Consider the following 13,196-nt stretch of genomic DNA (forward strand, 5'->3'; position numbering starts at 1 on the left):
TAGTACGCCCTGAAAAAGAACTGGAGCTTTCTGCTACAGCCAGCTGGAAGACATTGTCTGAAAGCTCAACATTTTCAGTCTTACTCGTGTCTGTCTACCTCAACTACATTCTGAGTTGTTATCTTTAAGGGGCCCTCACATGCTCAGCATTTATTACACAATGCTAAGAGCAGTATCTGACACTTTGTACAATATATTTTAGGAGACTGCAGAACTGTAGAAATATTATCACTCACTCAGTGTATTGCACAGCATATTGTACTGTGTAAGGATGATATGATGTTGAGACTTCATGATTTATGTGTGAGTAAACAAGTGATGCAATGACGCTGTGGTTATGAATACATCAGGAAAGACTGATAGAAGGAATTGTCTGTTGAAGTACATTCATGGGAGCAGTTTCATTACACATTTAATACTTCTTCACTAACTAGCTGTAGTAACATCTGGTGAAAATTTCACAACCTGTACACGTTGTTTTTATGTAATGTAGAAATGTGGCAAAAGAATGGTGAAACAGGACTCCCAGTACCAGGTAACCTCAAAACACTAGCTGAGTAATGTTTCGATTTTGGCGAGAGATCAGTTACATAGCTACTTTTGTGACCAACATAGACATGCATTTTTAAAACATACATTCTAGTCAATCCCCCCCCCCCCCCCAATGAACCGTGGACCTTGCCACTGATGGGGAGGCTCACATGCCTCAACTATACAGATAGCCGTACCATAGCTGCAACAACAATGGAAGGGTATCTGTTGAGAGGCCACCAGACAAACATGTGGTTTCTGAAGGAGGACAGCAGCCTCTTCAGTAGGTGCAGGAGAGACAGTCTGGATGATTGACTGATGTGGCCTTGTAACATCAACCCAAACAGCCTTGCTGTGCTGGTACTGCGAATGGCTGAAAGCAAGGGGAAACTACAGCTGTAATTTTTCCTGAGAGCATGCAGCTTTGCTGTATGGTTAAATGATGATGACGTCCTCTTGGGTAAAATATTCCGGAGGTAAAACAGTCCCCCATTCAGATCTCTGGGTGGGGACTACTCAGGAGGACGTCTTTATCAGGAGGAACAAAACACATTCTATGGATCGGAGCGTGGAATGCCATATCCCTTAATTGAGCAGGTAGGTTAGAAAATTTAAAAAGGGAAATGGATAGGTTAAAGTTAGATATAGTAGGAATTAGTGAAGTTCGGTGGTAGGAGGAACAAGACTTAGGCTGCGTTCACACTGCCGGCCGGGCCGAGCTGGGCTGACACGTACTGGCTCGGCTCGTGCCTAGCCAGCTTAGGCCGACGAGTAGTGCATTCACATTGCGCGCCGCGCTGAGCCGGGACGGCGAAATGGGGGAAAATCCACTTCTCCGATTTTCATGTTTTAAAAATTCTTAGCGGTATATAAGACTTCGCCACATCGTTTTATGAACTTATTTTTTCCTTAAAAGCGTTACTTACGTCGTGATAAAAGAAAAAGTCTACTTTTCGTTTCGCGTGATTTCTTAGTTTCGTAACGCTTCCCAACCGATTTTGAAGAAAGTATGCGGCTAAAGAATCTGATATTTGTACACGTGGTAGTGCAACAGCTTAGCTTCGTATTGAATCATTTATCTTTCCATATTTCGTAACAGTCATTGTGAAATGATGCTATTTGTCAACGTTGTGCACTTGATTTACAAATCTTGTAGTGAAAAAGTTATGTAGCGGTTAGCTTACTGTTAGATCCGTTTTAGACCATACATTGTTGGGAATGAAATGTAGCTAAATGTACCAAAAAGATTTTGAAATGATAATGATACTGATATCTGTCACTGGTCTCAAGTAATGCGAGCTATTCAGTGGCGTCAGTGCCGCGTCTGCAAGCCACGGAGTTCGCGCGGTTACAGCTCGGTTTAGTGTAGTCATATAATGCAGGACAGAAAAAAAATAATTACTAGTGATCAGCGCAGACCTAATGCCGGTCCCTCTTATTATTTTAATGGTCTCATTCTCTAGATAAATCCAAATGTATAAGAATTTTTCCCTCAGCTACTGGACAATTCATCTGCTATGCTTTTATAATTGGCCACACGTTGCATCACAAAAGACAAACAATTATTCGTCATCAACATCCTACAATTAGTATGATGTACATGTCGTATTTCGAACTAAAAGGTAACTGAAGCGCAATTCTGTAGTCTCGTTGTCTACTTTGACAGAAAAAATAATGGAGAGTTAATGAAACTACTGTAGATCGGCACAGATGTTCTTCATTGTTTTGTTTTTTTTTTCTTCCTTGGCGGGCTGCGCTGCACTGTCAAGGTAATCGCCACTCTTTGGCTAAATGGCTGGCTGGAGGCCAAATAAATAAATTTAAAAAGATCTCCACCCTTCGACAGCTGACAAGCAAGTCAGTAGAAAATGCAGCTGCAGTCAACAGTTGCTCGCCTTTAGCTAGTCTGTGCTGTCGTGTAGAACAATGTCTTCACTCTTTTATTGGTATTGTTTTGACTCTGCAGTAACTCGTCGAGTTTTGAAGTACAGAAGAACTAGGAGGTTATGGATTCATCCTATGAATAGCGACAGACATTTAGGAGAGGTTTTTTCTTTATATGAAGAACTTAAAAACTATCCTGAAAAATTTTATTCAAATTACAGAATGAATCATAATACATTTCAGTATGTGCTGCAGAACATTCAAGACAAAATTTCTAAACAGAACACAAATTTTCGCAGAAGTATAACAGCAGAAGAAAAATTGTGTATAACGATAAGGTAAGATTCGTTAGTACACACTTTTTGGTTTGCAGTAGAACTTTGTACAGCATTCGCTACCTCCAGTTAATTGTAGTCATGCTTTTGTATTTTAAATTTCACAAACGCTAACCTCTGAGGGGAAGAGAGTTTATGGGACTCCTGAGAATCATTAGGAAGTAATTAGCTTCGTCATTTTGGGTAATGTCTTGCTGTGCCTTCAACGAAGAATCGCAGAAATACTCCTTCAGAATTTTCCAACTTTTTTCTTCTTTTTTCTTCATGATGCAGCGCTTGGCAGTGGTGATGGTTCATCATGTGGAGCCACTGATGACGTCACAGAATTCTTTTCATTACCTTGTGAGATAGACAGATTGATAGGCGAAGAGTTTTGAGATAATGCCCTTTGACTCAGTGGTTCTATCTCCACTGATAAGGAACTGCCACAGCATGACTTAACAATGCATTATCATCTGGTAGGGACACATTTCCGTCCCTCAGTGACACTCATATCTGTCTCCGTTTACAAGTAAATGCGCACTATTCAGTGGCGGCAATACCGCGATTGCTGGCAAGCTATTGTTGTAAATGCATGTAAATACGGTAGATTAAATAAATGAAATAGAAGTAATTTCGCATGTATCATCATAATAAACGTAATTTTTCCTCACTGATTGTGAAATGTGAGGTAACATCTTAAAATAAGAGACGTGTGCAGTCACACTTGTGAAGAAAGCAGAAGGGAGACGTGTGATGCGTGTACTGCAGAAGCTGTAGTGCTGCTCTACAGGCTCGCACCTGCGGTGGGCTCGCGCCGGCAGTATTAAACACTCGGAATGTCATCGGCTCGGCTCCGGGAGGCTCACGCCGTGTCGGCGCGGCCCAGCCGCTAGTGTGAACACCGCAATTCAAAACCATGTGTTTGATATCGAAGCGGGCGGCGGCCCGGCCAGGCTCGGCTCGGCCCGGCTGGCAGTGTAAACGCAGCCTTATGGTCAGTTGAAAACAGGGTTATAAATACAAAATCAAATAGGGGTGATGCAGGGTAGGTTTAATAATGAATAAAAAAAAATAGAAATGCGAATAATCTACTACAAACAGCATAGTGAACGCATTACTGTAGCCAAGCTAGACTCGAAGCCCATGCCTACCACAGTAGTACAAGTTTATATGCCATCTATCTTCACATATGATGAAGAAGTTGAAGAAATGTATGGTGAGATGAAAGAAATTATTCAGATAGTGGAAGAAGATGAAAATTTAATAGTCTTGAAGGACTGGAATTCGACTGTAGGAAAAGGAAGAGAAGGAAAAATAGTAGGTGAATATGGACTGGGGGTAAGAAATAAAAGAGGGGGCCACCTGGTAGAATTTTGCACAGAGGATAACTTAATCATAGCTAACAGTTTGTTTAAGAATCATAAAAGAAGGTTATATATGTGGAAGAGACCTGGAGACACTGGAAGGTTTTAGATAGATTACATAATGGTAAGACAGAGATTTAGGAACCAGGTTTTAAATTGTAAGACATTTCCAGGGGCAGATGTGGACTCTGATCTCAATTTATTGGGTATGAGCTGTAGTTTAAAACTGAAGAAACTGCAAAAAGATGGGAATTTAATGAAATGGGACATGGATAAACTGAAAGAACCAGAGGTTGTAGAGAGTTTCAGAGAGAGTATTAGGGAGCAGTTGACAAATATGGGGGAAAGAAATACAGTAGAAGAAGAATAGGTAGCTTTTAGAGATGAAATAGTGAAGGCAGCAGAGGATAAAGTAGGTAAAAAGGTGAGGGCTAGTAGAAATCCTTGGATAACAGAAGAGAGATTGAATTTAATTGATGAAAGGAGAAAATATAAAAATGCAGTAAATGAAACGCGCAAAAAGGACTATAAACGTCTCTAAAATGAGATGGACAGGAAGTGCAAAATCGCTAAGCGGGGATGGCTAGAGGACAAATGTAAGGTTGTAGAGGCTTATCTCACTAGGGGTAAGATAGATACTGCCTACAGGAAAATTAAAGAGACCTTTGGAGAAAAGAGAGCCACTTGTATGAATATCAAGAGTTCAGATGGGAAACCAGTCCTAAACAAAGAAGGCAAAGCGGAAAGGTGGAAGGAGTATATATAGGGTGTATACAAGAGCGATGTACTTGAGGTCAATATTATGGAAATGAAAGAGGACATAGATGAAGATGAAATGGGGTACATGATAATGTGAGAAGAGTTTGACAGAGCACTGAAAGACCCGAGTCGAAACAAGGCCAACGGAGTAGACAACATTCCATTCGAACTACTGATAGCCTTGGGAGAGCCAGTCCTGACAAAACTCTACCATCTGGTGAGCAAGATGTACGAGACAGGCGAAATACCCTCAGACCTCAAGAAGAATATAATAATTCCAATCCCAAAAAAAGCAGGTGTTGACATGTGTGAAAATTCCCGAATAATCATGTACATCACAGCTGCAAAATACCACGAATTCTTTATAAACGAATGGAAAAACTGGTAGAAGCCAACCTCAGGAAGATCAGTTTGGATTCCGTAGAAATGTAGAAACATGCGAAGCAACACTGGCCCTATGACTTACCTTCAAAGATAGGTGAAGGAAAGGCAAACCTATGTTTGTTGACTGGAATACTCTCTTTGTAATACAGGGAGCGAAAGGCTACTTACAATTTGTACAGAAATCAGATGACAGTTATGAGAGTCGAGGGGCATGAAAGGGAAGCAGTGGTTGAGAAGGGAGTGAGAGATGGTTGTAGCCTATCCCTGATGTTATTCAATCTGTGTCTTGAGCAAGCAGTAAAGGAAACAAAAGAAAAATTTGGAGTATGAATTAAAATCCAGAGAGAAGAAATAAAAACTTTGATGTTTGCCGTTGACATTGTAATCCCGTCAGACACAGCAAAGGACCTGGAAGAGCAGTTGAAAGGAATGGATAGTGTCTTCAAAGAAGAATATAAGATGAACATGAACAAAAGCTAAATGAGGATAAAGGAATATAGTCAAATTAAACCAGGTGATGTTGTAGGAATTATATTAGGAAATGAGACACTTAAAGTAGTAGATGAATTTTGCTATTTGGGGAGCAAAATAACTGATGATGATTGAAGTAGAGAGGATGTAAAATGTATACTGGCCATGGCAGGTAAACTGTTTCTGAAGACTGAAGGAGAGAAAATTGTTAACATCGAGTATAGATTTAAGTGTCAGGAAGTCTTTTTCGGAAAGTATTTGTGTGGAGTGTAGCCATGTATGGAAGTGAAACAGGGACAATAAATAGATTAGACAAGGAGAGAATAGAAGCTTTCAGAATGTGGTGCTACAGAAGAATGCTGAAGATTTGATGGGTAGATCACGTAATTAATGAGGAGGTACTGAGGAATTCGTGGCACTGTTGGACTAGGAGGAGAGATTGGTTGGTAGGACACATTCTGAGACATCAAGGGATCACCAATTTACTATTGGAGGGAAGCGTGGAGGGTAAAATTGTAGATGGAGACCAAGAGACGAATACACTAAGCAAATTCAGAAGTTTGTAGGTTGCAGTAGTTATTCGGAGATGAAGAGGCTTGCACAGGATAGAGTAGGATGGAGAGCTGGATCAAACCAGTCTCTGGACTGAAGACCACACCAATAACAAGTACTTCTAGTACACAACAACAGAATTACAGACATTGGCTGAAAGAGATGTGGGGTTGAAATCAATGGGGGAGATTGAAAATTTGCGCTGGGCGGGGATCTGAACTCAGGACTCACGTTTACTAGGCAGATGCTGTTACCACTGAGCCATCTGGACGCAAGTGATCAGTGCAACTGTACAAATTACCATAGCATGCCTCTCTTCTGACTCAAATTCTCAATCTATCGACACACTACTAATGTAGTGCCTATTGCCCAGTATACTCATTATTTGCGGCATTTCTCCGATTACCATAAGAGGCACGCCTGTTGTGCATCTGCACTGAAGAGATCGTTGTCCATCTCACCTTAAAACACACACACACACACACACACACACACACACACACACACACACACACACACACACAGTGTCTGTTCTTTCAGACATATCTGAAAGATCACACACACACACACACACACACACACACACACACACACACACACCATGTGATAAAAGTATCCGGCAACTGGCTGAAAATGACTTACAAGTTCGTGGTGTCCTCCTTCGGTCATACTGGAATTCAATATGGAGTTGGCACACCCTTATCCTGACCCCTTCCACTCTCACAGGTATACGTTCAGTTGGGTGCTGGAAGGTTTCTTGGGGAATGGCAGTCTATTTTTCACAGAGTGCTGCACTGAGAAGTGGTATCGATGTCGGTCGGTGAGGCCTGGCACAAAGTCAGCGTTCCAAAACATTCCAGAGGTGTTCTGTAGGTTTTAGGTCAGGACTCTGTGCAGGCCAGTCCATTACAGGGTTGTTATTGTTGTGTTACCACTCTGTCATAGGCCTTGCATTATGAACAGGTGCTCAATCACGTTGAAAGATGCAGTCTCCATCCCCGAATTGCTCTTCAACAGTGGGAAGCAAGAAGGTGCTTGAAACATCAGTATAGCCCTGTGCTGTGTTAGTGTCACGCAAAACAACACGGGTTGCAAGCCCCCTCCATGAAAAACACGTCCACACCATAACACCACCACCTCCGAATTTTACTGTTGGCACTACACATGCTGGCAGATGACATTCACCAGGCATTAGCCATACCTACAAAATGTTGTAATTCACTGGAACATTCTATATTTGTACAAATAGGAGTACACTTGGCTGAGGCAGGCATGTACTTTGTACGTATTTGCTCACTAAGTATGCCGTCACTGTGAAGTGTTAGTTCTTGGGGACAAGTTTACTTTCATAACAGGTACTTGGTTCCATGTGACATAGTTTATTGGAGACACTGGATAGCTCGGACATCAGTGTTGCTGTAGCTCCATTAATGCAGTGTGAAAGCCATTCCAATTGTATCCAGGATCCCTAATACAAACAGTACATTCCTCAGATGGTCTGCATTGTCAAGGTACTAAAGGCACTGGTGATTCAGATGCTCATCAGCCATCTGGTATTGCTTTTGGGAGACACTGGCCAGGACCCAACTGAATGGACAAAGGAATTTGAAAGTGTGCTGCATACTACAGATGAGATGACATGATGTCTTGCCAACGTGTACTTTTACTGGAATAGTACAGTGATTCATGGCCTGGACAGGTTACAAATTTCACTCGAAAATTAAGAAGACATTTGATGACAATCAACAGCGGATCCCCAAAGGTGAAGAAGTGAAGAACAGGGCCCAACACCAGGGAGGCAACATGATAATATATACTCTGTTTTGGGGCACTCACATAGTAATCCCACATATGATGTAAATTAACAAAATTTCACACACAGTGAAACAAGTGGCATAGGACGTATACTGAGGACTTTTTGAAATGTGTCTCAGGGATTGTCATCATAGCAGAGGACTTAAATATGTGATGCCAGCACAATGAGGCAATGTACCAGAAAAGAGTATATTGAAAGACATTGGACAGATTTATGAATTTTGTACTGATGGCAGTCGTGGAAGACCATCAGGACCTTGCAAAGTCATAGACGAGGTACGAGGGTATATTTCACCTGTTAATGTTGAACCTAGATGGGCAGAAGTAGTAGCATTGAATGTAAAATCCAACCAGGAGGAAGTAGTATTATTGACTCAAGAATTGGTACTGATCTTTTCAAGGCAGACAAATGCGGGGGAATAATCAGAAACCATAGACTACTGCCACAACTGTTGGACAACATACACAATTCTTAATGACACAGATACAGTCCACTCCCTTGTCAATTTGATCACCACACAGATATGTGGACGTACAGATGAAAACAAGCCTGTATGTTTGTATTGTGAATGCTCTTGCCATGCCATATAGTGTTTTAAAAAAATGAACAGTATTTGATGTCTATATGCTGTAAGACATCAAACAATGTGGCATTTTTGTGCATACCAGGTGACTTCAGCCAATCCATAGGATGAAGCCAGTGGTCATATCATCATTGACATTGTTCTCGAATACAACACAGTCATTCCCCAATGCTGTCCAGAGGTTCCATCTGCTTGCTGTAGTGGTTAATAAAAAAAGAAAAGAGAGAAGAAAAGAAAAGAAAAGAAAAAGGTTGAAAATGTGGGAAGAAATCGTAAGTGAATTTTTTTTTTTTTTTTTAAATCGTTGATGACCGTGAAAAAAAGGGAAAGAAAGAAAGGAATGCAGATCGGACTTCATATTACAGAAAAGCTATCGGACTTCGTGATTCGGGAAAGCTATTGTTGGGGTGGTCCTTGTGGCGTTTTTGAGCAAAAGTTAAACCAATTTCCACTACAAAAATTTTTGAAAAGAAACCGTGAATAACAAAATGTAACTGACAGGGGGAAGTGGCATAGAGAAGAGGTCATCCTTTACCAGGTTAACTTGTCTTCTTTCGCGCGGCGTGCAGGTCTTCAAAAATCTCCTTCCTTTCTGCGTGAAAAGTCTGCTCCGAAATCTTCCAATCGTCCAGGAATCACTAATTTATACCAATTAAAATCATCTTGATACTGTATGCAATTTAATTTACTTTGCTACTTCCATCCTTCGAATTTCTTAACAACTTCCACAATGTGTCTACACATTAAAATCAGATCAAGACTAGCTAATAAGTTTTTTTAACGTCTTCATCAGATCACGTCTGCCTTAAGCTTCGGCTATCAAGAGACAATCAAGAAACGGATAGAAAACAAAAAAAGAGTTACAATTTTAGTATTTTCTCTGCCGTCGAGCGCTCATACCGCTGCGACGGGATATTTTTTATCTGAGGGAACGAATGTAGTGCGGCGAAATTCAAAGTCCCGCTACATCGCCCCCTCGACTGTAACGCTAAAACATTTAGCGTGGCAGGCTAGCAAACAATAGAATAGATATAACTAATGTCAATTATACATATTTTCATAGGAAAGGCCATGTGCATTTGTAGGGGATTATCTTTGTCAATACTTATTTTCTAAATCTATATACTACATACAATTGTTACAGTTTTGATTCTTTTTACACAATTAATATATATTTACATACAGTTTGTTTGAACAAGCTGCTCGCCAGCTCAGTTAATGTTGTGCGCTTCCAGCGTTGGTTTCCCAATGCATCTCTGGCAGCATGTAGTCTTTGCGCATGCGCAATAGTATCGCTGAATTTGGCGTGCGGCAGTTTCAAATTCGCAGTGTTATGACGATCTTGCACAGTATTCACTTTCACATAGTGTTCATTACAAGTTGTTATTATTATTATTATTCCACGAATTTCTGCGGTTGTTCCTACCGTCATACACGTTTCCATCCCCCCTGCGGGTTCGGGGGTAAGAATAGACCCGCGGTATTCCTGCCTGTCGTAAGAGGCGACTAAAAGGAGTCTCAAACGTTTCGGCCTTATGTGATGGTCCCCTGTCGGGTTTGACCTCCATATCTCCAAATTTTTCCGAAGAGCGAGCCGATTGGGGAAGGGCGCCTTACTTGGTGCATTGTGTCCATGTTGTGTTGAGAACTTTCGCCATCTTATTCGTCGTTGCATTGCAGTCCTGCCCGCTCTCCATCGCTTGGGCATGGATGCGCTCCTGCGTGCTCTTTCTGCCAAGCACTGTGCAGGGCCATTTTCTGCACTGGCGACGCCCATGGACCACATGTCACCTAACATCCAGCACGGTAGCCAGTCCGTTGTGGTGGGGCCGCCATGTACCCTCTTGGTTGTAGCCCCCTGACAACACAGGGATCGCTCTGCTGATGCCTGCGCCGTTAACTCCCCACGTATGCCAAGGAGTAGATGCCCATCTCCCTGGGGCATCAGGACTCCCGGCAATGGCCATCCTGCCAGTTGGCCTTTGCTGTGGCTGGGTGGCGCCCGTGGGGAGGGCCCTTGGTCGGAGTAGGTGGCATCGGGGCGGATGACCCGCAATGAAGCGTGGTACATCATCTCTCGCTGGCAGCCAGCCGTCAGCAGTCTCTAAGCGTTCGAGGGCCCATTTTAAAGGTAACGTTTATGACCCCAAATCGTTCCCCTCCCTCGCCACACCATGGGAGGCACGACAGGCATTGCGTGACAGTGAGACGTATTCGCCCAGATATCTTGTCTGTACCAGAGCTGATGGGGAATCTTTTCTATCCGTGAAGCCTCAGTTCTTTGTAGAGCATTTAGAGGACAAGTTTGGGGAGGTGGAGGGCTTGTCCAAGATGCGGTCCGGATCGGTGTTGATAAAAACGGCATCCTCCGCCCAGTCGCGGGCCTTGCTCGCTTGTACTAAGCTGGGGGATGTCTCCGTCTCTATCACGCCCCATAAAAGTCTGAACATGGTCCAGGGCATTATCTTTCACAGGGATCTCCTTTTACAGTCCGACGACGAGCTGCGCGCCAACTTGGAGCGCCGAGGTGTCCATTTCGTCCGGCGCGTCCATCGGGGTCCGAGGGATCGTCAAGTTGCCACCGGTGCCTTCATCTTGGCCTTCGAGGGTGACACGTTACCTGAGAGGGTCAAGGTGATGGTGTACCGTTGTGATGTCAAGCCGTATATCCCTCCCCCGATGCGGTGCTTCAAGTGTTGGAAGTTCGGCCACATGTCTTCACGCTGTGCTTCCGACCTCGTCTGTCGCGATTGCGGTCGCCCATCCTATCCTGATCATCCCTGTGCCCCGCCTCCAATCTGTGTGAACTGTGGTGCACACCATCCGCCTTGCTCGCCAGACTGTCCGATTTCGCAGAAGGAGCGGAAGATCATGGAAATCAAGACTCTCGACCGCCTGACGTACACTGAGGCGAAGCGGAAATATGATCGGCTTCATCCAGTGCGCATGACAGCTTCTTATGCCGCAACTGTCACTCCTTCTACAATTCCATCCGCTCCCGTCAGCTCTCAGAGTCGTAGTCCCACACCTGCCCCCTTGATGGTGGGGGGCACTAAACCTCCGGTTGCTCCTGCTCCATCTACTTCAGGAGCAACACCCCCCCAACTATCGGGGGCATCAGTCCCCCCTTCCCAGCCGGAGAAGCGTAAGACTTCTTCGGCTACTCTCGTAAGGAAGGGGTCCCTTGGGGACCTCCCTTCCCAAGTTCCGTCCGGTACCACGGCCGACAGCCGCAAGTGGCTTAAACAACCGCCGGTCCCTGGTCGTAGGGACACACGGTCGTCGTCTGTCCCTCCCAGCCTGCGCCACCCAAGGCACAGCGCGAGAAGCAGAAGAAGAAGAAACTCCCCAAGGCTACCAACATTGCGGTGGCACCCATTCCACCACTTCCTACAAGCTCTGTGTCTGAGGATGAGGTGGAGATTCTGGCATCCGCTGAGGACATGGATCTCGCCAGTCCCTCGGCTGCAATAGATAGCTGTTGTCCAGGTGGTGACTCAGTAGCAGCAGGGGCCCCAAAGGCGTAATCTGTCTCCCCAGTCCCTCCACGCCTTTCCCATCCATGGCTAATACCATCCTCCAGTGGAACTGCAGCGGTTTCTTCCACCATCTAGCTGAGCTCCGCCAACTTATCAGCCTTCATCCTTTCCTTTGCATTGCTCTGCAGGAAACTTGGTTTCCAGCAATGCGAACCCCCGCCCTCCGGGGTTATTTTAAGAACCGGGCAGCTTATGAAAGGGTGTCTGGTGGCGTCTGCATATATGTCCTTAACTCTTTTCACAGCGAGTTTGTACCTCTACAAACGGCTTTAGAGGCTGTCGCTGTTAGGGTGTGGACGCCACAGGCTATTACCGTCTGTAGTATTTACCTTCCACCTGATGGTGCTGTTGCGCAGCATGTCCTGGCTGCTCTGATAAACCAACTGCCGCCACCTTTTTTGCTGCTGGGCGATTTCAATGCCCACAACCCTCTATGGGGTGGGACTGTCTCTGATTACCGTGGTCGGGCCGTGGAGCATTTGTTGGCTCAGCTCGACCTTAGCCTCTTGAACAGCGGTGCTCCCACGCATTTCAGTGTGGCCCATGGCTCGTTCTCGGCCATCGATCTCTCTATTTGCAGCCCTGGACTTGTCCCATCCCTCCACTGGCGAGTGCATCCTGACCTGTGTGGTAGTGACCATTTTCCCATCTATTTGTCACTGCCACAGTGCCATACTTCTGGGCGCCTGCCCCGCTGGGCTCTCCACAGGGCTGACTGGCCGGCTTTTACTTCCGCTGCAACCATTGAGTCTCCCCCACAGAGAGACATTGACGAGGTGGTCCGTGTTTTAACCACGCCCATCATTTCAGCGGCCGAGGCTGCCATCCCCCGTTCTTCTGGCCTCCCTCGGAGGAAGGCTGTCCCCTGGTGGTCGCCGGAGATTGCTGAGGCTATTCGCGACCGTAGGCGGGCTCGCCAGCGTCATAGGCGGCACCCGTCTCTGGAGACCCTCATCGCCTTTAAGAGGCTCCGTGCTTTCGCCCGTCGTCTTATTG

The 13,196-nt window shown here is 44.7% G+C and overlaps 1 protein-coding gene across 1 annotated transcript in view; it reads left to right on the plus strand.

The window, feature by feature from the left end:
• LOC124593772 (ATP-dependent DNA helicase Q4) overlaps positions 1-13,196 on the plus strand; it is a 155,710-nt gene that overhangs the window by 64,744 nt on the left and 77,770 nt on the right. The gene's annotated exons all lie outside the window — the stretch shown is intronic.

The sequence above is a fragment of the Schistocerca americana genome, chromosome 1 (assembly GCF_021461395.2).
Source record: "Schistocerca americana isolate TAMUIC-IGC-003095 chromosome 1, iqSchAmer2.1, whole genome shotgun sequence".
NCBI lineage: Eukaryota > Metazoa > Arthropoda > Insecta > Orthoptera > Acrididae > Schistocerca > Schistocerca americana.